General features: G+C 41.0%; 1 pseudogene; it reads right to left on the reverse strand.

Moving 5' to 3' along the window:
• Positions 1-557: 557 nt before the first annotated feature.
• LOC130836246 (adhesion G protein-coupled receptor E2-like) lies at positions 558-25,523 on the reverse strand (annotated as a pseudogene).
• Positions 25,524-26,815: the final 1,292 nt, after the last annotated feature.

Here is a 26,815-nt window from a genome sequence, read left to right on the forward strand (position 1 = left end):
TTCTTGGTAATCATTGCCACGAATTATCCTATGCCATTGCTGCTTTTCCTTCCTGGTTTTGCAGTGGGTAGAGGGTGCCAAAAATATCAGGCAGTCTTGTTAAGAAAGTCTAAAATGCCAGCTAACACATTTCCATTTAATGCATAAATAAGTACCTAACCCCCCCCTAGTTCTGCATTTTTGAGGGGTGTTGCTCAGTGACTCTTACACAGAGGTAGATGTAGAGGAAAAGGATAGGATAATATGGTTCTGGGTAGAATGAGCCTCACCACTTCAGATCATTGATTCTTGCTTATTTTGTTAACCATCCATGGCACATAGTAGGTGTTCAATAAGAGTGCTGATATATAAGTGTCAAGATAGACACAGTTCCATAAGGAATAAGAGTGAAATATATATTTTAAACAAATTGAGACCACTGCTCGTGGACAATGAGTCAAGTAGTAAACCGAGTGTGAGCCATCCCAGGACATCAACGGCTCGTACCTAGTTTTCCAGTGTCACAGGCATGTGCTGCACAAGTGGATCAGTTAGTGACGTGCTCTGGGAGCAGTGCATCATCTTACATCACTGTGTGTGCAGGCATCAGACATGTCCCTGCTAGAGACTGTGTGCTTTTCAGATTTGGCTCTGATTTTCCTGATCTTTTTGAACCATTTCCTGTATTGCTCCCGGACCTGCAGAGGCAAGGCATGCTCTAGATCAGATCAGTGAGAGGAGTGGGGCTAGGAAGAGTCCTGAGTGGGATGCAGACAGTGGTACCTGCTGGCTGAGGAGGCAGTACATCAGAAGGATTAAGACACCCTGCAGGCTGTTGATGATGGTGAAGAGATAGGCCATGATGTGGGCAGCTGATCCCACCTGCAGGATTCCCAGACACCATGTGCATCCCAAGATGAAGAGCTGAGCTGTGGCTTTAAATGTCAGAATCCTGGGTAGGAGAAGAAAAGAAGCTCCTGATAGAACCAGAGCAACACAATCAAAGCCATTCTCATCTTCACCCCACGGATGCTCCTTCCTTCCCTTGTTGGTAATGAGTTCTCAGACTGAGTTGTGATCGGCTTTCCTCTTTACTGTCAATGATTCTCCACAATAGAAATCCCACCCAGGTCCAGGGTGGCATTTGGATTTGGGCTGAAGAGGGTAGTGACACTTCATAATTTAAGTTGCAAAAATTTTATGCTCCATGGAGATCCCTAATTTCATTCAACCAACATTACTGAGGAGGTACCATGCATCATGCTCTTTGCTGCGGTCTGGGCATCAAAAATAACAAAGGCGAGATTTCTATTTTCATAAAGCTCACAATGTACTCAAATGACTAATACAACCAAAGAATAAGATGTAAAATTTGGAAAGGATAATGATAGAAACATGGAAGAAAGAGCATCAAATATTCACAAGGGTTCCTGGAACAAAGGACTGCCTAAGTAAGCCTCCTAGGAGGTTTGATGTTGATTAGGATTTTTTTCCAAAGAGAGGAATAGAAGAGAGGTGAGAAGGTGCTTGAAATGTGGGTGGGGTATGGAAGTGTGCTGGCTTGTGGGAGCAGTCACATATTTTTCTAAGTGTTTCACAGGAACATAATTCTTCTCTGCACTTGGTCATAGGACTGCTGACAAAAGTTCAAAGAATATTGCTGGGAGAGTCACAAGCTGGGATTAGAGATGAACAGAGCACACACCTGGATCTGAACTGGCTGCCATAGGACAGCTGCATGTGTTTTACTCTGGGTTCCCCTAGAAAAACCTGAGAAGGGACATCAGGAAGTGCTCAGGCACATGGCTTTGCTCTCAGGACTACACACCTGTGGAGTTGTCAGCCTCTTCTCCATCTTACCTGGTGTTCTGGAGGGTGGACACACCACTGTTGAGGGAAGAGAGTTTGCTTTTCAAAATCCAGAGGGTCATCAGAAAGAAAGCTAAATTGACCTTCAGAAAACCATGAAACATTTATTGAATAAAATGTCAATGTGTTATCCAGCCTCCCCAGCATCAATTCCACACTTAAGTAGTTTCCATGTTTAGTAACAATGTTAGAAAGTTTAGTTTTAGGAACAGTCTTAGAAAATCAAACCAAACTCATGACAACCCAGGAACATTCCTGTTCCTGTCACCTCTCCAACCCCCACTTGGAGGTCTGCTCTTCTAATGACCCTCAGCTGAGCATTAATGATGCTTTGATGTCATCACTCACAGAGATGATAGCACAGACTGGTCCAAGGAAACCCCATTTAAATCCCTTTTCTCGTTGGAACGAGCATCTGGGCAAGGGAGAAAATTAAAAATGCATTTGTGATAAACAAGATGTGGTATATATATATACAATGGAATGTTAGCCATAAAACAGAATGAAATAATGTCATTTGCAGTGACATGGATGGACCCAGAGATTGTCATACTGAGTGAAGTAAGTCAGAGAAAGATAAATATCATATGATATCACTTATATGAGGAATCTTTAAAAATGGTACAAATGAACTTATTTATCAACACAAAGCAGAAATAGAATCACAGACATAGAAAACAAACTTATGGTTACCAAGGGGGAAAAGGGGATATAAATTGGGCGATTGGGATTGACATAGACACACTACTATATATAACATAAATAACTAATAAGAACCTACTGTACAGCACAGGGAACTCTACTCAATACTGACCTATAAGGGAAAAGAATCTGAAAAAGAGTGGATATATGTATATGTATAACTGATTCTATTTTGCTGTACAACAGAAACTAACACATTATAAATCAACTACACTCCAATAAAAATTAATTTTAAGAAGGCATTTGTCCTTAGGGATCTGGAACAATTACGTAAATTCACTCATTCATCAACATATATTGAGTGTCTCTTATGTGACAGGCTCTGTGGTTCGCTTTCTAGTGGTGAAGAAAGTACACATGTTCTCAAACCCCACAAATCTCACATCAGTAGGAGACACACAATTTGACAATTAAAAAGAAATGGGAGACTATGAGAATGTATCATGGAATGTCATGCTTAGTTTTGGGTCTAGGGAATTAGGATGGTTAGGGAAGATTCCCAATGGAAATATTTTAGCTGAGACATGAACAATGAGTAGATGTTACTGATATAAACAGTGTTGAAGCAGGGAAGAAGTCTGTAAATGTGTACGTTTTTGAGAGTCCTGTGAACCTAACATGGTTTTAAGGGCCTTTCTTGCACTATTCAATTTACTTTTTTATCTGCTGCAAAACCCATCCACTGAGTTTTTTTATTTTTAACTTTATGTTTTCATTGAGATATAATTTCACATACCATGAAATTCACCCGTTAAAACTCTACAGTTCAGGGACTTCCCTGTTGGTGCAGTGGTTAAGAATCTGCCTGCCAACGCAGGGGACATGGGTTCGATCCCTGGTCTGGGGAGATCCCACATGCCACAGAGTAACTAAGCCCTGTGCACCACAAGTACTGAGCCTGTGTTCTAGAGCCCACGTGCCAAAACTATTGAAGCCTGAGGCTTAGAGCCTGTGCTCTGCAACAAGAGAAGCTACCGCAATGAGAAGCCCACGCACTGTAAAAAGATTAGCCCCTGCTCACTGCAACTAGAGAAAGCCCCACACAGCAATGAAGACCTAATGCAGCCAATGAATGAACTAAGGAATGAATGAATAAATAAATAAATTTATTTTTTAAAAACTGTACAGTTCAACCATACTTAGGATATTCACACAGTTGTGCAACCATCACCACAATCTAACTATAGAACATTTTCAACTCTTCAAAAAGAAACTTCATTCACATTAGCAGTCAATCCTCATTCCCACTTCCATGCACCCCAGCCCCAATTCTAGCCCCAGGGTACCAGCAATCTCCTTCCTATCACTATGGATTTGCCTATTCTGGATATTTCACATAAATGGAATCATACACTATGTGGTCTTCTATGTCTGGATTCTTTCACTTAGTGTCACGTTTTCAAGGTTCATCCAAATTGCAGCATTTTTTTTTTCTTTTTAAAAATATTTTATTGAAATATAGTTGATTCACAATGTTGTGTTAGTTTCAGGTGTACAGCAAAGTGATTCACTTATACATAGACATATATATGTGTGTATATATATACATATATATATTCTTTCTTTTTTATTCCTTTCAATCTTTATTGGAGTGTAATAGCTTTACACTGTTGTGCCAGTTTTCACTGTACAACATAGTGAATCAGCTGTATTTATACATATATCCCCATGTCCCCTCCCTCTTGATCCTCCCTCCCACCCTCCCTATCCCACCCCTCTAGGTCATCACCAATCATTGAACTGATCTCCTTCTGTTATGCAATTGCTTCCCACTAGCTATCTATCTTACATTTGGTAGTGTATAAGTGTCAGTGCAGCATGCTTTTATGGATGAAAAGTCTTTGTTATTCTTTTTTAATGGCTGAATAATATTCTATTCTGTGGCTATGCTACATTTTTTTTATCCATTCATCAGTTGATGGACATTTAGGTCATTCCCAGTTCCGTCTATTCTGAATAATGCTGCTATGAGCATTCATGTAAGTTTGTGTATGGACATCTGTTTTCATGTGTTTGGGGTATACACCTAAGAGTGGAATTGCTGGGTCATGTGGTAGCTATATATTAAACCTTTTGAGAGGCTGTCAAACTAATTTCTACAGGTGGCTGCACTAATTTCATTCCAACCAGCAATTTTTGAGAGTTCTATTTTTTCCACATCCTTGCAAACACTTTTTATCATCAGTCTTTATTTTCTTTAATCATTTAATTGAAAGGGTATGAAGTGTTATCTCATTTTGTGGGTTTTGACTTGCATCTTCCTAATAACTAATGATGTTGAGCATCTTTTCATGCACTTAATGGTCATTTGCCTATCTTTGGAGAAATGTCCATTCAAAACTTGTATCCATTTTTTTTTTTTACAGAGAGAGTGTTTTATTAAGCACAAGGGAATCATTGTTGAACTTGATATTAGAGCTAGAAATTCTATTTTCAGAAGAACAATACTTGACGTGAATACTTAACCAGATTGAGGAGAGGGTCATCACTAGAAAACAGGCAGAGAACCTGAAGAGGCAGACCTAGAGTCAGACCCAAGGTGGACTTGACCTTTCTGAGTCCCAACCAGGAAGAGTCCTGCAAATAAAAGTGAGCATGTCCACAGAGCCTGGTGGGTTAATGTGTCTTTGATTCCAGCAGTGTCAGGTCTGGAGTGAGAGTGTGTTTCTGCCATAAACCTGGAAAGTGGACCCATCCTGGGATAGTCTGGGTGGGGATCATGGGCGGATAGCCAGGATGTGGTAGGGGAGGTTCTTATGAGGTCCTGAGACTTTCTTCTCTCCCAAAACTCAAAGGTTGTGTCCATTTTTTAATTGGGTTATTTGTCTTTTCTTGTTGAGTTATTCAATTTAATTTTAACAACAGTGAAAAGCAGAAATTCTCTTATTGAGTAACTGATTGGAAATAGAAGCATAAACAGCTTAAGTCTATTGCTCAAGTTGTTATGAATAGACAGTGACAGAATTCACTCTTGATCTAAGATTAGGGTAAAACAGAGAGTGAGGCAAGACATTTCAGGGTAACAGAGTGTGGTGGGACATCTCAGGACTATGCAGTAGAGACTGAGAAGAATGAAGTAAGCTTCATTGCAGTAAGCAAGAAAAAAACTGAAGTGTCCAAGAAGGACAGCTGGAAAGAGCACAGTTGATGCCAGTGAGCATAAACTTTAGCAGCATGTTGTGGTTAAGAGTGTATGTTCTGGGAGACTAACTTCCTGAATAGAAGACTCAGGACTTTGGTAAACTTGATATCCTCCTACAACAACAAAAATATAAGCAAAGCAACTACAATCAACCATTTCAAAATCCTGGCAATTATACAAAGCCACCCAACAAACTGAAAATAGTCAATTCAAGAGAAACTATGGGACCTTGATAAGATGGGGGAAGAAAAAGGCTGTAACATTTTAACTTTGCGCTATTTCCATTCCTTCTCTCTCCAGCTTAGTGGTGCAGCAGCCAAAAGCAACAGCACTGCAGACAACAGAGAGATCTGACTATCCTGGAGCTCCATGGAAAGCAGCACCACTGGCATTACCCCCAGAGCACAGTCAATACTTTTTTTCTGACCCTTCAGCTCCCCTGGAATTCTTTATTCTCCAAATTTGGTGGCTATTTGATTTGACTGAGAGTTTATCTCAGTGGGGGACAAAAAAAAAAAAAAAGTCTACCCTTAGGCCATTAGCAAAACAATAGCAAACTACTGTCACATCTGCAGCTACCAAAAGCTATGATTTCAGGTGGAGTCAACAAGAACTTGTCTGGGAATTTAGAAGGAAATACTAGAGAACTAAAGCGACATAGGGAATTTTGAAAAGCTCTGAAATATTCCCAGAAATCTAAGGATGAAAAAGGATGTACCCAAGCTCAGTAAAGGCCGTGGGAAAAAAGAAGACATCAGTCTCATCTGTGGGTGATCTAGAGATTATGTGCAATCAGGAAGTGAAAGCCCAAACTGTTAAGTAAACTTCCTGAAGTTTGAAGATATGCCTTTTCACACCGACGCCTTTGTTGAAGAGTGCAAAGCACACACGCAAGGCATTTGAGGAAATCTTATGGGGAAACATTTTGTGGCCACTAGATTCTACTGAACCAGATATGAGTCCCTTGGCACCCAGAACAAAAATTGAAAACAAGAACCAAAACTGGAAGAGAATTCAAAGGCCATGCACAGCAGGGAATGATTAATACACAGAATTAGCCCCGTAGTGTCACTAAATAAACAAAAAACAACAAGCTAGAGGGATGTCCCTGGTGGCACAGTGGTTAGGAATCTGCCTACCAATGCAGGGGACAGGGGTTCGATCTCTGGTCCAGGAAGATCCCACATGCTGCGGAGCACCTAAGCCCATGTGTCACAGCTACTGATCCTGTGTTCTAGAGCCTGCAAGCCACAACTATTGAGCCCGTGTGCTGCAACTACTGAAGCCTGCACACCTAGAGTCCGTGCTGTGCAACAAGAGAAGCTTGCAATTGCAAAGAAGAGTAGCCCCCGCTTGCCACAACTAGAGAAAGCCCACCTGCAGCAATGAAGAGTGAACACAGCCAAAACAAAAAAATAAATAAATTTTTCAAAAAAAAAAAAAATCCACTAGAAACAACCAACCTCGGAGGGTAGAGGAATCTGATAACTGGAGTGTTACAATGTATTACCTAAAACATCTAGTTTTCAACAAAAACTTGTGCTATATACAAATAAACAGGAAAGTATGCAACTTATATGAGAAAAAAAAATCAGCCAAAAGAAACTGTCTCTGATGAGGAACAGATTTTGGACTTAGTAGACAAAGTTTTTAAATCAGTAATTATAAATATATTAAAATAACTAAAATAAACTATGTCTAAAAAATTAATGGAAAGTTTGACAACAATGTCTCACCAAATAAAATATGAATAAAGGGATGGAAATGAGAAGAGAAATTCTAGAGTTGAAAAGTACAATAATTGAAATGAAAGAATCACCAGAGGGGTTCAACAGCAGAGTAGAGCTGGCAAAAGAAAGAATTAATGAATTTGGAATGACCACTGAAAACTCTACAAAAAACAAATATGGGAGTGGATGTGGAGAAAAGAGAACCCTCCTACACTGTTGGTGGGAATGTATGTTGGTGCCGTAGAAAACAGTATGAAGGTTCCTCAGAAAACTAAAAATATAATTACCATATGATCCAGCAATCCCACTCATGCGCATATATCCAGATAAAACTCTAATCCTAAAAGATATATATGCACCCCTATATATAACTTCATATATAGGGGTGCATATATAGCTACACTATTCACAATAGCCAAGACATGGAAACAACCTAAATGTCCATCAGCAGATGAATGGATAAAGAGGATATGGTACATACATACAATGGAATACTACTCAACCAAAAAAAATGAATGAAACAATGCCATTTGCAGCAACAAGGATGCAACTAGAGATTATCATTCTAGTGAGGTAAGTCATAAACAGAAAGACAAATACCATATGATATCACTTATATGTGGAATTTAAATATGACACAAATGAACCTATCTATGCAATAGAAACTGACTCACAGACATAGAGAGCAGACTTGTGGTTGCCAAGGTGGTTGGTAATGGGTTTGGGGGAGGGATGGAGTGGGAGGTTGGGGTTAGCAGATGTAAGCTATTATATATGGAATGGATATAGAACAAGGCTCTACTGTACAGCACAGAGAACTTTATTCAATATCTTATGATAAACCATAATGGAAAATAATATTTTTTAAAATGTGTGTATATACATAAATGAATCACTTTACTGTAAACAGAAATTAACAAAACATTGTAAATCAATTATACTTCAATTTAAATAACAAAACAAAACAAAGAAATTATAGAATAATTGATGTAGCCAGTAATTAATATAATAACTGTTGGGATGATGTGACTTTCTAGTCTGGGAAGAGGGAAAAACAATTTTATTTATTGATGATGGCTGCACCTTGTCAGGTAGAAACATACAATGTGTTGTTGATGATGGGATTTCAAATATGTGCAGAGAGGTGTACATTGTGCTAAGAAGCCAAAGGGGTGGATTGTACCAGTTATTAACTTTTTGCCTGTTAGCTGCCATTCCATCCTTCTTTGTTCTGCTTTGTACTCCTTCACCTGGACCCTATAGACATTTCTCCTTTGGCAGATATTTTTATGTTAGGCTTTGCTAATTACAATCCAACTTCATGTTTCTGAAAAAGCATTATGTAATATTTTCAATGACAATTACTAATAAAATCAAAGGCATCAAAAAATAACAGGAAAAATATGTAAATATGTAATTCTCAAAAGAAGATATGTAAATGGTCAATAAACATGTGAAAAGATGCTTAACATGGTCAGTCATTGGAGAAACTGCAACTTGAAACCACAGTGAAATATCACTCCATACTCATCAGTACAGCCAAAATTTAAAATGTAGAAAATAAGTGTGACAATGATGTGGAGAATTTGAAACCCTTCTATATTTCTGGTGGGAATGTTAAATGGTACAGAAGCTTTGGAAAACAGGTAGTGGTTTTGTCAGAATGCTAAATGTATGATTTCCATTTGACCCAAGCAATTCTAATTGTAGATATATGCCCAGGAAAAAATGAAAACGTGTCCACACAAAGATTTGTACATGTATGTTTATAGTGGCATCCTTTGTAATAGCTTTTTAAAAAAGGGAATAATCTAAATGTCTATCAATGGATGGATGCATAAATAAAAGGTGGCATATCCAGACAATGCAATGTTCTTTACAAAACAACAGCAACAAAAACAAACAACAAAGAGTGAGGTCATGATACAAGCGGCAACATGAATGAATCTTGAAAACATCAGGCTAAGTAAAAGAATCTAGTCACAAAAGACCACATGTATGATTGCATTTATGTGAAATACCTTGAATAGGCAGACTCATAGACAGAAAGTAGACTAGTGATTGTCACAGGTTGGGGCAGAGGAATGGGTAGCAGGAATAAGGAGTGAAAGTTACTGTGTATGAGGATTCTTTGGGGGAGTAGAAAATGTTCTAAAATTAGATGTGGTGATGGCTGTACAACTCTGTGACTGTTCTAAAAACCACTAATCTGTATGCTTTAAAAGGGTGAATTTTATGGTATGTGAAATATATTTCCATAAAAACAATAAACCTAGTATTAAAAGCTGAAAATAAAAGAGTGTAAGCTAAGGAGCTTGACTCCCTGGATTTGAATCCAGCTCAGCTACCTACTAACTGTGCACCATTGGGCATTTACTTAAACTATTTGTGCCTCAGTTTACTGAGATGAATGGCAGTATGTACTTCATAGTATTGGTGTGAGAATTAATTCAATTAACACATATTAAAATGGTTAGAAAAATGTCTGGCACAAAGTATGCCCCTTTTAAATCTTAACTATGATACAATTTATTATTTGCTTATTTAAATCAGCTCCACTATTACAAACGAAAAATTGGGACATCCTACAGAATCAGCATAAAGAAGCAGGTTAGATTTTTCTAAATGATGTCCTAAGCATTTCTTTTGATTTCATATTTGCTATATTAAGGACAGAGATTAAAGGCATTCTCCTTAATTATTGTCACCTTCCACTACAAAGATGCCTTAGCGATTATTAGTTAGTATTGCTCTATATTATGCACTGGCATAGTAAAATGCTCCATGGGTCCTATAATACCACAATTGTGCTGAAGAGATAAGAACAGTGGGAGTCTACTTTTACCTGGTGGTTGTTCCATAAAGATGGGGCCTGGATGCTGCAGAAATGACCACAATCACAGCCGGGACTCCATAGCCCACTGGGAACATGAGCTTCTTCATGAACCTGTTGACACTGGAGTAGTTGACCACCGTCAGGTTGCGTGCAGTGAGGAAGAGGTGCAGGCCCTCCAGCAGCATCCAGGTGAAGGAGGCCAGGTAGAGGTAGTGTAAGGCACCCGCGATGATGGCACACAGCACCTGGAGAAGGAGGAAGGTGTCACCAGGAGGGACTGTCAAGGTAGAGCATGACCCCTGGACCTCTTCTATACCTTGCCTCTGGAAAGATTCTGATGTATGTGAAGGAGTGGTCAATGGAGTGTTCATCTTCTAGTTGTGTCAGTCAATGTGAATTTGGTTACTTACGCATCTCACCTTACCTGTAACCCAGGGCATTTTATTAAGATGTCCAAGGCATCACGGCCCCAAGAACTCAGCATCCCCTGGGGCAGGGCAAGGGTAATCTGGGACACTATAAGTACCTTGATCTGAGTTCTGTCGATGGCTGTTAGGAAGAGCAGGTGGGTCAGGAAGAGGCAGAGCGAGAGCTGCAGGTGGAGGGAAGTGCTGGTGTTCTGGATGGCTTTGCACAGCAGGAAGGTGAGGGCCACCAGGAAGAGGCACAGCAGAGAGAGGCTCAGCCCCATGTAGGTGATCACAGTCAGTGCAGGATCTTTCACCTAGGACCCAGCAGAGAGGAGATCACAGTCACACTTTCCTGCTCTGGGGGAATGACCCACCACTGTTGTTTTTATTTTTAGGCATAAAAAAATCAGGAATGGAGGATTCAGGTAGATTTGTTATGTTTGTGGATAACTTTCTACAGATTCTGAGTGTTAGAATTTTATGGGATCCAAACAATTAATTCTGACCTTGGAAGGACTGCAGGACAGGGGAGTCCTTAGTCAAGACCCAGCCCTGGAACTCACAAGCATTCATTTTCCTTTAGACTTTTGGGCATGACTAAGCTTTTAGGTCACCACGAGAGGTTCACAGAAGCCTGAAGCTCCATGTTGAGCACCATCCTCCATCCCCATCATGTGATGGTGTGTGACAGAGTGTGTACCTGAGGCTCAATGTCCAGGTATTAACTCCCCACCATGGACTCCACTCACCTCATCCCTGCAATATGTGTTCCTGGCTGGTCACTAATCCCTACAGATTTAGAACTGGATCCTTGGTTAAAGGAGGAAAACTACTACACTTTGACAAGGGCGGTATCTTAAAATTCATAATATCCTCCCTCTTTTTGCAAATAATCCTAAATCTATGCAGAGAATGAAAAAAAAAAAGACACCAATTCCATTTCTGTGTAACTGGTAGAGAGAGTGAGAGTGGGAGGGAGAGATGGAGGGAGGGAATGAGGGACAGAGAGAAATGCAAATGATAAAGAAAATGGAAGTAAACATTCAAAGGAAGTGCATCTGGATAAACAGCAAGTGAGTATTATTTACACTGTTTTTAATTTGCAACATATCTGAGAGCTTGAAATTTTTTCTGAATAAAACATTAAAAAATAAATAGCCAAAAGCTGTGCAGGTGATTTTGATGCACACTAAATTTTAGAATCTTTGATGTAATAACATAAGCCTGCTTTGCCTACTACATAAAGAACCCCCCAAACACATTTTAAAAAATGCATCACCAAACCAATACAAAAATGGACTAAGAATGTGAATAAATTGTTTCCAGAGAAAGGAATACTAATGGCTCAAATTAAAATGCCCAATTCCATTCATAATAAGAAAAACACAAAATCTTTCCTGGATATATTGACCTTTCAGATGAGTAAAGATCTAAAACTTTGAAAATATCTTGCAGTAAAGGCATGAGGAATTACACACCCTCATATAATGCTGGAGGGAGGCACTTCCCTGGTGGCAATGTGGTTAAGAATCTGCCTGCCAATGCCAAGGACATGGGTTCAATCCCTGGTCTGGGAAAATCCCACATGCTATGGAGCAATTAAGCCCATGAGCCACAACTACTGAACCCTCGCACCACAACTACTGAAGCCCACACGCCTAGAGCCCATGCTCTGCAACAAGAGAAGCTATCACTGTGAGAAGCCTGCCCACCACAATAAAGTTAATTAATTACTTATTTTTTTTTTAAAAATGCTGCAGGTAGTATTCAGAGGTGCAGCCTCTATAAGTTGAAAAACAGAACTATCTAGCAACACACAATTATGAATGTCACCTAGTATACACCCTAACTGTATACTCAAACATGAGAACAATGAAGTATACATAAATCATTACAGCATTACTGATGTTAGCAAATGATGAGAAAAAAAAAACGCTCAGTATGAGGAGCCTTGATATGTAACAAATGGCACATTCACACAACAGAAGGCAATGTGGCTGTAAAAATGATGGAAGAGTCTCTTTGTGGATGGAAACAGCGTGATCTCTCTGAGGTAATAAATAAAAACAACAGTGAAAAAATGCCACTGTGAGAGTGAAAAAATGGGGGACCAAGAAAAGTACATGCATTTGTTTTAAATATATAAAATAGCCAAAGACAAGTGTAGACAACACTAACAACTTTGGTTGCCTGAGGCAAGGGGAAGCAGGTGTCTGGGGTTAGGGGTACGATGGAGAATCTTCAGTGTTTCCTCCCTTATTCTGTTTCAATTATGAAACACAAGTATTTTCACTCTTCAATAAATATAAAACAGTATATAAATAAAAGTATTCATATTGTGTTATCTAGCAATGTGGCAGGAAGAAACACCACCTTGGAGAATTATTCAAACTCCTGGGGACTCCTAAGAGTCTGGCCATTTGGCTAAGAACCTTTTCATGCTAATTTTCCTGTGGATGCTCTGAGGTGACCTGAGTGAGTCTCTGGTTTTGATGATCCAGAGGAAATAACCAGCTCACCTAGCCAGGGTAGGAGGCAAAGATGGCTTCTGACCCACCTGTACTCACTGGCTCCCCTGGCCCCCTCTGACATCTGCCATCACCAAATCTTCCTTTCTGCAGCCCCTGAGCACCCCTCTCCTGAAAAGCCCTGTGGTAAACAGAAGTCTAATTTGGCAACCACACCCCACCCCCATCTTCTTCCAGGTGTTCAATCAAATGCCAATCCAGGTGCTGCTGGGAAGAAATTTTTTCAGGTGGAATTCAAGTCCTCCATCAACTGACTTAAAGAGAGGGAGTGGACCTGACCTAATCAGGTGGGCCCTCAGAAGATCTGGGCTCTTCATGGAGAAAAAGATTGAAAGTGTGAGAGAGCTCTGACACGAGGGAGCTTTTTCTACTGATCTCCACATAGTGACACTGATGCACTGTGAGAGGGCCCAGAAAGGGAGGATTACAGGCAGCCCCTAGAAGCTGAGCCTGGTGCCCTGCTGACAGATAACAAGAAAATGAGACCTCAGTCCTACTGCCACAAAGAACTGAATTCTGCCAGAAATCAGGGGGTTAGAGGAGGACCCCAAATCTCTGAGGAAAGGCTTGTAGGACTTGTAGGACCCTGAACAGACAGCCCATCTACACCATGCCTATTTGTTGACTTGAAGAAACTATGAGGTAATAAATTTGTTTTTTAAGCTTCTACATGTGTGGGAATTTTTACACAGCAGTTGACATTGAATGTGGCCCCTCTGAGGGCTCTCACCTGCACATCGTCGTGGACCATGAGGACGGCAAAGGTGCTGAGATGGGTGCACTGGCAGGTGGTGCTGTTGTGTCTGGTGCCCACCATCCTGCAGCCTCTGGTGGCCCAATGACCACTTCCATTCTGGCCATGCTCCCAGAAGACACAGTATACCATCTTCCTTGGCTCAGGGATAACTGACTGTAGGAACAGGAAGTAGGTGTGAAATGCTGTTTCTGTAGCTCAGAAATGCTGACTCAAAGCTGGTTCATGAAGGGATTTCCTGGGTATATGATGCACCCACAAGGGGGCCCCCTGAAGCCCAAGGCTGTGCCCAGGAGTCAGGCCTTTTTTACACCCACAGCTTCATCCCACCAGGACTCACATGTTGGAAGACAAAGGTGACTGGGAGCCTCAGGTTCTGGGTGTCCTTGTTGCTGATAAAGGCAGAGATGATATCTGACAGCAGGACAGGCGAGATTTCCTGCACCAAGCCCTGGTGTGTGTCATGCAGAACTGCCTGTTCCTCAGTATCCAGGACCAGGCGGATCTCAGCCAGAAACTTACCCATCCTTGGAGTGAACAGAAGGCCCACCACAGTAGGACCTGCAGGACAAGAAGGGCAAGGTTGACATCTTGGGGTGCCCAATAGGACACTTTCCTCTTCAGATGGATTCTTTCCTTTTGACCCACCATAATCTACACTTCCCTTTAATATTCAATTCTCTATTTGTCACATCTTTGGGCATTTAGACCCACTGTGAAGTGTCAGTGACCTTCTCCCTATCTCAGCTATTACCTGAGTCACAAGATTCGTTCACTATATCCAAGGTCAGCAGCATCTTTGTCTGATTCTGAATTAAGGTGATATTCCCTTTTCCTTCCTGCAGCACCTTCAGGGACAGTTCTAAGGGTTGTGGGATTCATAAAAGGGAATTAGATTAGTAATTGTAGCTATAGTGGTTGCCATAATACCATTTTTATAGTTCATCTGTTTAATTATGACCTTTATTGCAAAACCTGCTTCAATAATTTCATTCAGATAATTTAAAATGCTGGTGTAATGACAGTTAATGCTGGTTCAATCCCAATTTTATGAGTTTATTTAGCAAGAGTCAAAATAGAAGACTGTTAAAATGAGCTAAAAAGATAACATCATTGTCCTTTATTTTTCTGTAGCTGTTAGTAAGGTTTACATAACATAACTACATATTATGTAAAATGTTATTATGTATACCAAATAAGGCTATTATTTTATATAAATTATAACATTACACATAATATTTGGTATACATAATAATGGTATATATATATTATAGCATCTGAATTTACAAAGGATTGTTAGAAACTATGAGCAAATTATATAACTAGTGTAAGCCATGACAAATTTTTTCAGTTGAAGTATAGTTGATTTACAATGTTGTGTTAGTTTCAGGTGTACAACACAGTGTTTCAGTTATATATATGTATACACATATATAAACACACACATATATACATACAGATATATATATTCTTTTTCAGATTCTTTCTCTTGTAGGTTATTACAGAATATTGAGTATAGTTTCCTGTGCTACACAGTAGGTCCTTATTGGCTATCTATTTTGTATATAGTATTATGTAAATATTCTATTTTTGTAATGCTAGTGCTTGACAAACTTTGAATGCTAAGGCATCCATTTAAAAGAGGCATCTGTTTTTTTTTATGGCTAAGTAGTATTCCATTGTATATCTTCTTTATCCATGCATCTGTTGATGGACACTTAGGTTGCTTCCATGTCTTGATTATTGTGAATACTGCTCCTAATGAACATTGGGGAGCATGTATCTTTTTGAATTAGTGTTTTCTCCATATATATGCCCAGGAGTGGGATTGCTGGATCATATGGTAACTCTATTTTTAGTTTTTTAAGGAACCTCCATGCTGTTCTCCATAGTGGTTGCACCAATATACATTCCTACCCACAGTATAGGAAAGTTACCTTTTCTCCACACTCTCTCCAGCATTTATTATTTGTAGACTTGTTGATGATGGCCATTCTAACTATGTGAGGTGCTACCTCATTGTAGTTTTGAGTTGCATTTCACTAATAATTAGTGATGTTGAGCATCTTTTCATGGGCCTGTTGGGCACCTGTATGTCTTCTTTGGAGAAATGTCTATTTGAGTCTTCTGCCATTTTTTGATTGGGTTGTTTGTTTTTTTTATATTGAGTCATATGAGCTATTTGTATATTTTGGAAATTAACTCCTTGTCAGACACATTGTTTGCAAATATTTTCTCTCAATCCGTAGGTTGTCTTTTCATTTTGCTTATTGTTTCCTTTGCTGTGCAAAAGCTTTTAAGTTTCATTAGGCCCCATTTGTTTATTTTTGATATTGTAAATCAACTATACTTAAATTAAAAAAAAAAAAAGAAGAAACATCCACTTCAAAGACAAACACATTGCCAGCCAGGAGACTAGATAATGAGCCAGGCCTCTTCCCCCTACTGATCTCCTTTGTTTCAGAGATCTTCATTGATTCAATAACGTCCATTTGAGCTACCTGCCTTTATCTCTTCTGCACTTTAAATTCTGGCCTTTATTTTTTAAATTCACCAACAAAGAGTGACCCCAAGCCCTGGACCCCCACCCTCCACCACAATAAAAGCAGAAACCCAGGCCCATGCACTCTCTATCTATATGTGACTTCACTATGTGTCTCCAGGTGTGCTGTGTAATTTCCAGGTCTTATAAATAATAAACATTATTTTTTCAAAGTTTACTAATGGTTATTGCTGAAGGGCATTTTGCAATCATAATAAGAACCGTAATGGAGCAGGACCCTATGGGGCCATCCTAGGACAGACCCCTCCCCCCATATCCTCTGCTTTAGTTCCTTTCTGAGAACCTAGATAACAGTATCTGATGCACATTTTCTGAGCTATTTTACACTTGCTTAAACCACCACCAAATGGAGGAAGTTAACTACTTGATGACCGTGAGCATGTAGTCCCCAGACAGCTGAAGAGTGATGTTAACCCCTGTGACACTGCCCTGTTATCTCACCATCAATCAATCAGAGAATTGTGCATGAGCTGATCATACACCCTGACACTCCCCTCCCTCACCCTGCCTTTATAAATGCATCCCTGAAACCCATCAGGGAGTTTGGGTGTTTTGAGCATTAGCTGCCCTGGACTCCTTGTCTGGCACCTCACAATAAATGCTGCACTTTCCTTCACCACAACCTGGTGTCAGTAGATTGACTTTACTGAGAGAGGATGAACTGACCCAAATTTGATTCAGTAACTGAACCACAAGGGCCAACCCAACCACAACATTGATTATTGATGGACTGAGACCAGCACAAAACATTAACCTAGCTCAAACAGGCAAATTCCTACAGATACAGAAACTACAAAAGTAACTGAAGAAGAAACAGAAAGTAGGAACAGACCTAAAACTAGTAAGAAGATTGAATCAGAAATCAAAACTTTCCAAAATTAAAAGCCCAGATCAGAATTCTACCAACCATTTAAGGAAGCATTAATGTGAATCCTTTGTAAACTCTTCCAAAAAATACAAGAAGAAGAAACATGACCTAAATAATTCTATGAGACTATCATTACTTAAAAACAAAACCAAAGAAAGCCATCACAAGAAACAAAACTATAGGTCAATATCTCTTATGAACAAAGATGCAAAAATCTTCAAAAAAATATTAAGAAAAAATTTATCCAAGGAGGCTCACAAATTGTACACAGAAAACTATCAAAGACTTTTTAAAGAAATTTAGCACCCTAAATAAATAGAAAGGCATCCTGTGTTTATGGATGGGAAGACAATATTTTTTACATGGCAATATTCCCCAATGTGATCTACAGATTCAATGCAATACTAAAAATATCCCAACATCATTTTGTTATTTTTGCAGAAATGGAAAATTTAATCCTAAAATTCACACAGTATTGAAGAAGCCCAAATACTCAAACAATCTTAAAAATGAAAAACAGAGTTGGAATATTCACCTTCCTGATTTCAAAACTTACTACTGACCTACAGTATTTAAAACAGTATGGTACTGGCAAAGGACACACTTATAGACCAATGAAATAGAATTGAGAGCTCAGAAATAAACCCATACATCTACAGTCAATTTATTTTCAAAATGGGTGCAGCCAACTACAGATTGGCACTTGCCATCTACCTCTATAAGGATTAAATCATGAGCTGCTGCAACCACTGACCTTCAACACCCCTTGAAAGGAGCTCAGGGTAGAGATCAGGAAAGAGGCACTCTGTGCTCTGGGAAAAACTGGCAGAACAGGCCTTCAGATAGTTAGGTATTTTCAGGAGATTTTATGAGCTCAATTCTTGCATCTCCTCATATGTAGGAAAGCACTAAAATCCTTCATGGTGATGTCTGCTCCTCATAACTAGCAGTAACTTTCACAACTAGCAGCAAACTTCTACAAAAATGTGTGCCTGATTGCACATACACCCCCCACCCAAAATTACTTATATACTGATTTTCCTCTCTGCCTCCTCAGAGAGGTTTCTGAAATGCTGCCTCCCAGGCTATAGACCTCACTTTTCCTCCAATAAAACTTAACTCACAACTCTCATTTTGTGCATTTTTTTCAATCAACAGTACCAAGACATTTCAATGGGGAAAAGAATAGCCTCTTCAACAAATGGTGCTCGGACATCTGGCTATCCACACAGAAAAAAACAGCAGTTGGACCCCTACCTCAGGCAATACACAAAAATTATCTCAATATGAGTCAAAGTTCCACATTTAAAAGCTAAAACTAGAACAGGAGAAAACATAAGCGTAAATCTTCATGGACTTTGACTTGGAAATGGATTCTTACCTATGGCAAAAATGCACTAGCAAAAAAAGTAACAATGGGCAAAGTGGATTTTATCAAAATTTAAAGCATCTGTTCATTAAAGTGAAAAGACTATGAAAAAAGTGAAAAGAATCTGTAGAATGAGGTAACATATTTGCAAATCACATATCTCAGTGTCTACTATTAGTATATATAAAGAACACTTACAGCTCAACAACCAAATGCCAGACAATAGAATTTAAAAATAGGCAAAGGACTTGAATAGACATTTCTCCAAAAAAAGGATACACAAATGCTCAACAATAACATAAAAAATATTAAGCACCTTTAGGCACTAGGGAAATGCAGATCAAACCACATTGAGATTCACCTGATGTACACTAGAATGGCTGTAATGAAATCAAAACAAAATGGAAGTAGCAAGTGTTCCCAAGGATGAAGATATTGGAACACTAGTACATTGCTGTTGAGAATGGAAAATGGAAAAATAGTCACTTTGAGAAAACAGCTTGGTAGTTTCTCAAAACGTTGATCATAGAACTACCATATCACTCAGCAATTCCACACCATCGTATTGAGAGCTTCAGTGAGACCTCCCTGGCCTGACCAGCTGGGGGAAGGGCAGAAGACTTGAGCATGTGATTTAAAACTTAAAACTCCTTCTTCCTTTAAGGTTGATTCTTGCAACTCCTCTTTGTAATCTTGATTGTAAGCTAAGGGCTGAGTCAAGAAATTTTAAATTCTGATGAATATCATGACCCTTCTGGGGATGATCAACCCTTAATCCTGGGCTAAAGTCATTGTTTTTAGTAATCAACCCATTGCTGTTGTAAATTCCTATTGTTAGAGGGAACTAGGTGGGGGTTATGATTAACTCCTCTATTTTTAGGGCATATAAGACACATGTATGACTCGATCATGGGTCTCTCCACCCCCTTCTGGTGTCTGTGCCAGAAGCTATTGTACTTTCTCTCCCTAATAAACTGTTACTCTGCTACTTAAACCTGAGCAGCAGCTTATTATTGATCCCAGGAGAAAGTCTTTTCTTCCGGAGATCACGAATCCGCCCCCCTAGACGGATTTCACGGCAACAGTATGTGCCCCCAAAGAACTGAAAATGGTTATTCAAACCAATACTTGTGTACAAATATTCACAGTAGCAATATTTACAACAGTCAAAAGGTGGCAACAACCCAAATGTCCATCAATGGATGGATGGATAAACAAAAAGTGGTGTATCCATATACAAATATTGTATGATTATATTTTATACAATTTCAGTGCTTGTGATTGGTCTGTTCGTATTTTATATTTCTTCCTGGTTCAGTCTTGGGAGATTGTACCTTTCTAAGAATTTGGCCATTTCTTCGAGAGTGTCCATTTTATTGGTGTATAGTTTCTCATAGTAGTCTCTAACAATCCTTTGTATTTCTGTGGTGTTGGTTGTAGCTTCTTTTTCATTTCTGATTTTAGTGATTTGGGCCCTCCCCCTTTTTCCTTGATGCGTCTGGCTAAAGATTTTTTATCTTTTATGTGTTTATATTTTATGGTACACAGGATCTTCACTGAGGCATGCGGGATCCTCCATTGTGGTGTGTGGGCTTCTCTCTAGTTGTGGTGCATGGGCTCCAGGACACATGGGCTCTGTAGCTGTGGCACATGGGCTCCAGAGCTTGTGGGCTCTGTAGTTTGTGACACATGGGCTCTCTAGTTGATGTGCACAGCTCAGTAGTTGTGGCACACAGGCTTAGTTGCTCCACAGAATGCGGGATCTTAGTTCCCCACCAGAGATCAAACCCATGATTCTTTACCATTGGACCACCAGAGAAGTCCCTGGCTAAAGGTTTATTGATTTTATTTATCTTTTCAAAGAACCAGCTTTTAGTTTCATTATCTTTTCTATTTTTTTAATCTTTACTTCATTTACATCTGCTCTTTATGATTTCTTTCCTTCTACTAACTTTGGGCCTTGTTTGTTTTTCTTTCTCTAGTTCCTTTAGGTGTAAGATTAGGCTGTTTGAGATTTTTCTTGTTTCCTGAGGTAAGATTGTATTTGCTATAAACTTCCCTCTCAGATCTGCTTTTGCTGCATCCTATAGGTTTGGATCATCGTGTTTTCATTTTCATTAGTCTCTAGGTATTTTTTTAATTTCCTCTTTGATTTCCTCTAAAATGTCCAGAATGGCAAATGCATAGAAACAGAAAGCAGGTAAGTGGGTGCCAGGGACTTATGGAAAGGAGAAAGGAATGACTGCTTAGTGGGTACTGAGTTTACTTTTGTGGTAGTGAAAATACAGAAATAGAGGTGATGATTGTATAACTCTGTGAATGTACTAAATGCCACTGAATTGTACACCCTGGTTAAAATGGTGAATTTTACTTCAATAAAACAAATCATACTTAAATATCAAATAATACTAAATTTATATCCTTCCAAATTTAAAAATCTGTTTACTTTTGAAACTGTTTCTATTTTATCTTGAATTATTCATTGCAATTATTTCATTTACTGAAAATTTATTTTACAATGAAAATGTATATTATTTACAGTTTTTTTTCATTTCTTTTTAACCTTTTTTCTCTCTGTTTTTTATTGAAGTATAATTGACATAAAATATTATATTTGTTTCTGTGGTAAAACACAATGATTTGGTATTTTTAAATATTACAAAATGGTCACCATGATAAGTCTAGTTACCATCTGTCTCCATACACTATTATTGACTATATTCCCTATGCTGTATATTACATCCCCTTGACTCATTTTATCACTGTAAGTATGTGACTCTTAATCCCATTTACCTAGTTCACCCTAATCTTTCATTCTAATTTGTTTATGAGATTAACACTGAGATACAAGCCTGGTCACTTGGCTCCACTGAGGTTGGGGAGGAAAGAACCAGGAACTGGCAGAGAAGGAGAGTGGGGACAGACCCATGTTCTTACCTGTGCCTGTAGATGAACTGAAGGTCAATAACCCATTGGGAAGGGCCTTGCTCAGCCCTCTCAGGATATTCTCCAGGCCAAAGAGCAGGTTAGTGGCCACATAATGCTGCTCTGAGTGGGGCAATGTTTCTAGGTCATGGAGGGTCTCCAGCACATCATCTACCTCCTGTATGAGGTCCTAGGGAGGTGGCGACACAAAACCAGTAGCCCATGCACCTGAGAGGTTGCATGAAGAAGTTACGCATTCAACCACAGAGAACAGACCCCAGATACTATTTGGATGATAAAGGTGGTATGGGATGGGATTCCCTGGGTGGTCTTTGCCCCTGGAATCCAGGCACTCAGAGGTCAACCATGTTCATGAATGCAGAATGATATAAACCCAATAGTCAGGAACTGCAAGAGTAAATGTTGTTAGAAGGTGCACGTGGGTATCTAACGGTGAGTACAAATACCTGCATGTCGACTCTTCACACCCATCCTGGGACAGGTAAAGCCTTGGAGCAGTGTGCCATTGTCTTGGGGTCTGTTTCCTCCCAGGCCAAAGCTTTAGCAGACCTCTATGCGATGCCTCCACCTTGCCTTCCTGGGTCCTGCCCTTACCTGGATAGTGCCCTGGACAGAGGCTGAATTGAAGTTTCCACCCAGATCCTGGACTCTTTTAAAGAAGCTGGAGAGCGTCTGGGGAGGAGGGACGTGAAGGAATCAGCGAGCCTTGACTGTGGGTGGGAGAGCTTGGGGGAAATGAGCGGGCTATGCGGAGGGATTTCCTGCCTCTGGTATCTACTGGGGCCACTCACCTGGCTCTTGATTCCAGAGGGTGCGGTCCAGGTGGGGAAGGAGATCTCTGCAGGGGACAGTACAGAGGGCCATTAAGTGTGAGAGTGTCTGTGTTTGTTGTGGGTGGGGTTTGGGGTCAGGTCAGGACAGTTGCCTTCACAGATGGCGATCATTTGCTTATTCCGGAATCCCGGTTTTGGTACCCAGCCTTGGCAGCAGTGGCAGGTGTATGAACCCACAGTGTTGACGCAGACAGTGGAGTTGTGACACTAATGCAGCCTGGAACTGCACTTGTCCACATCTGGAGACACGAAGAAGGGGGTCAGGCCCTGTCCCAGCCCTGATGAGGGCCCTCTCCTCGCCATGCCCTGCCCCTCTTTTCCCCTTATTAGTGCCCCCTCCCCTGCTCAGGAGTTGGTGCCGCTTGATGACTGCATATCCTGGAGTGGTGGACGCTGAGGTTATCTATGGGAAGTGTGCAGAGTTCTGACACAAACAGGTGAGCTCCGTACAGATATACAGGTTGTGGAAATATTGAAATACTTTCTCCCCAGCTAGTAATTATCTGCTGCCTGGGGTCCCTGGGAGCCTTCTCTTTGGTACCCCAGCTCCTTCCCCAGGACCCCCCAGATCTTTTCATATTTAGCCTCAAAAGAATTAATGCCTGGTACAGCTGGGTACCTCCACCATTCATTCTATTTGGTTTGTGTGGATGTCATTAAATGTATGATGAATATTCACCTAGAGATGATGGACCTTTTTCCAATTCACCTGAAGGCTCTATCTTCTGGCCAGGCCACATGTTTCAAATACAACATCCACCCACAGAGGCCCCTATGGACCAGCAGAGTCTCCACACAGATGCAGATCCCCTATCCCTCCCTCTGCAGGGCAGGAGGGAAGGGACTGGGACAAAAGTTGTGGGCTTTGCTCTCTGAAGCAAAGTGGGCTTGTGGACACTCTTCAGAGTCTTCTGGACCCTGGACTCAGCCTCTTTCTCACCTCTCATCTTCGCTCTCCTCCTCTCCCCTCCCTGTTCTCACTATTCAACTCTAACCCCCTCTCTGGAGTCATGGCTCCCATCTGGCCACTGCTGGCTCCATCTCCCCCTTCCCCTGACTGCCTGCTCCCCCTGGAAAGGGGGTAAAGCCTGGTGATGTGTGGATTCCTGGCTCCTCCTGGGTCCACTCCTGGTGAGTGGATGGACCGGGACAGCTGTTCTCTGAACACCTACTCTGGGGCACGACCCCAAGGGATGCCCATCCTGGAGAGGGTGCATTAGATCATAATCATTATAAATTTAAAATCCAACAGCCATCACTGCTTTATGCTTTGTGAGCTCATTTACATTGCTGGCAATTCTGTGAGTTAAGTACCATGGTCACCCCTTTTTACAGATGGGTAACCTGAGGCATGGAAAGGCAAAGTAACTTCTCCAAGATCACACAGTTAATAAAAGGCAAAGCTACTTTTATTTTTGTCTGTAAAAGATAGGGACTCTAAAAAAAATGCACATAAAATCACAATAGTATTATCACATCTCAAATGTTAACAGTGATTTCTGAATAAGTATACTGGCCAGTGTCACACACACACAGCTAACAGGTGGCAATGCCAGGATTTGGGTCCCTGGGTCATGCCACCCAGCATTTCTGTGCAGGTAGGACAGGCACAGGTACTCCTGCCCCAACTCAGACCTGGGTGCTACACCTGTAACCAAGGCCCTGACCTCTGGATGCTGCAGGAATGACTCAGCATGTGGTGACCACAAACCTCATGGATGGAGAGGTGGAAGATGCAGGGTCAGTCTTACCTTGACATGTGTTCTCACTCATATTCCTGAACACTGTTGCCCCAGAAATAAGCTCATATCCTTTGATGCATGTGCAGAGGCAGCCCCCTGCCATGTTCTGGCAGTCTGCTAATCTTCCATGGGACACTCTCAAGGGTGGTGCACACTCATTAATATCTGGAACACAACAGGGCAAAGGGTCACCTCCCAAAGACATGAGTTCCATCAGGGTAGAGATCCACATCCCCATTTGACTCCCCAGAATTTGGTGTGATGCTTAATCAGTGTCTTTTTGGAAAGAATTAAATTCTTAGGCAATACTGCTGAGGCTGAGCTGTGGCTGGAGCAAGCCATCCCTGAAGCTTGTGCAGTCAGCTCTGCTCTTCTTGGCCCTCTGGCTGGTACCCCAGATTTGGACACAATGGGAAGTGCTGAAATGGGGGGTGGATAGAAGCTCCGTATCCCCCTCTTCAGTCCTAAAAGGACAAACTGAGGCACAGACTCCAGACTCCTGGAGACCGAGCTCCTTTCCACAAAGACATGTTCACTCACTTCTTATTTCTCTATCTCATATCTTTTCCTTATACATTTTTTTTTCTGTTCATGATGACAGTTCTGAGGACAAAGACTGAGGCCCCCAACAAACATCTGTATCTCAAACAGGCACTGGGATGTACCCTACAATCTTTTCATGTCCCACTACCACCCCCCCAAGCCACTCTACCATTACAATTCTCCAAGGTGTTGGTGAAGATCTCCCCAGATGAAGAACTGAATCCCGGAGCACAGAGGCAGGCAGTGCCATTGACACATGAGGAGTTCACAGGGTACCACTGAGCACAAGCTGTGGGGGACAGATGTGGGGATAGAGACCATGGTCAGAAGATCCAAGAAATAAAGGAAACCAGCTTCCACCTGGGGGTCCAAGGGCAGAGGAAGGGAGAGGGTGGGAGGGGAAGAGATGACTGCCATCAAAAGAGGAGAGCTCAGAATACACTGGGCATTTGGGGAGGAAACAACTTCTCTTATTCCCAGAGAACCATTTCTAAACCTCACTTGAAAATAAGCCACCTTCTCCCACTTGTTGGTGAGAGGACCTAGACCCTGGCATGCACTCCCCACCTTCCCCAGACTCACCTTTACTGTTCTGGGCTGCAGGTCCCATTGGAAACAGCAGCAGCACTAAGAGTTCTGGGGCAGAAAGACAGAGATGACAAAGATAGGAAAGTGGAGCTCCAACTGCAATCTGTTTCTGCATAGCCATTGCCTGTTGGGGAAGTTGCTGTGGCCCTGCAGCCCAACACTTTCCAGCAGCATCCCCAAGGTTCCTATGCTTTGCAAAGAATCCAAGACTCTGCCTTTCCCTCCCACCTCCCTGGACTCCCCAAGGAATCAGTCAATGACGGGCACAGCCTTCATGGAACCTCAGGTACTACATGTAAGTGGACATATCTTAGAAACCACAACCTCTCCCAAAGGAGGCAGCACGTTTGAAGGAGAAAGTCCTCAGACTGGTAAGACTTTATCTATACTCAGGTTCTTTGTTCTCTGGCAATGGCAGACATCTGCTTTAAGGATTTCTCTCCAGGAGCATTCCTCCTGGCCAAGATACATGTTTCAGGGCATACAAGAAGAGCATGGGTATTGGAGTCAGAAAGCCCCAAGTTTGAACCCTAGGTCACAATGATGTCAGCAGGGCATGGAACCCTGTAATCAGGAGAGGGGGAGTTGAGGATATGTGAGATATGAGAACTAAGGCACCTGCAGGTAAAGCCACTATACACTGGTTTAGTGACCTCTTTAGGTTCAGCACTCATGGCTTCTATGGTTCCCTCTAAATGAGCTCCTGGTCCTCCTACAGTACATTGAGGGCACAGATTTTCCCCTCTATCCTCAGTTCTTGCCTGAGAAATGAATCTTTAACAGCAATAGGCCTGTGGGTGCAAAGAGATGAAATCTACCCTACAGGCAATACCCAGTCTACCCATCCAGGTGAGCTGATGACCACTATTAATTTTTTTTCAGATCTGTGCACCTTTACAGGATCTTTCTTCTCAGGCAAAGGCAAAAATGAATTCCTCTTCCAGGCTGTACTGCCATTTCAACACTGTGTTATGTGACAAAATACCTTGATGGAGAATGCATTTGGAGACATGCCCAAGTCTGCATCCAAACTTCCACCTGGTGGCCATGCGTCTTTGGAAATGCCACCTATCCTTTGAAACACAATTTCCCCCAATGCAAAATGAACACAGTGTTAATAATAGGATGAGCTTTATTATGGTTGTGGATGAGTGAAGACTACTAAGGGGTTAGCACAGTGCCTGGCACAGAGCAAACAGGCAACGCATGTCTGCAAAAGGGAAAGAAAGAGTAAAAGAAGGAAGTGAAGCTTTTCTGGTAAGCGGCCTGAGGCAACCTCTAAAAATGGTTCGCTAATCACTTGACCAAGAAAACCTCACAAAATCTTGCAAATCAAGAGGTTCAAATCTTCATGTTGACTGAGAGCACTTGTGAAACTGCCCAGGCCATTAAGAATGTGCATATCTGAAAATC

This window comes from Hippopotamus amphibius, chromosome 15 (assembly GCF_030028045.1).
Source record: "Hippopotamus amphibius kiboko isolate mHipAmp2 chromosome 15, mHipAmp2.hap2, whole genome shotgun sequence".
Classification (NCBI taxonomy): Eukaryota; Metazoa; Chordata; class Mammalia; order Artiodactyla; family Hippopotamidae; genus Hippopotamus; species Hippopotamus amphibius.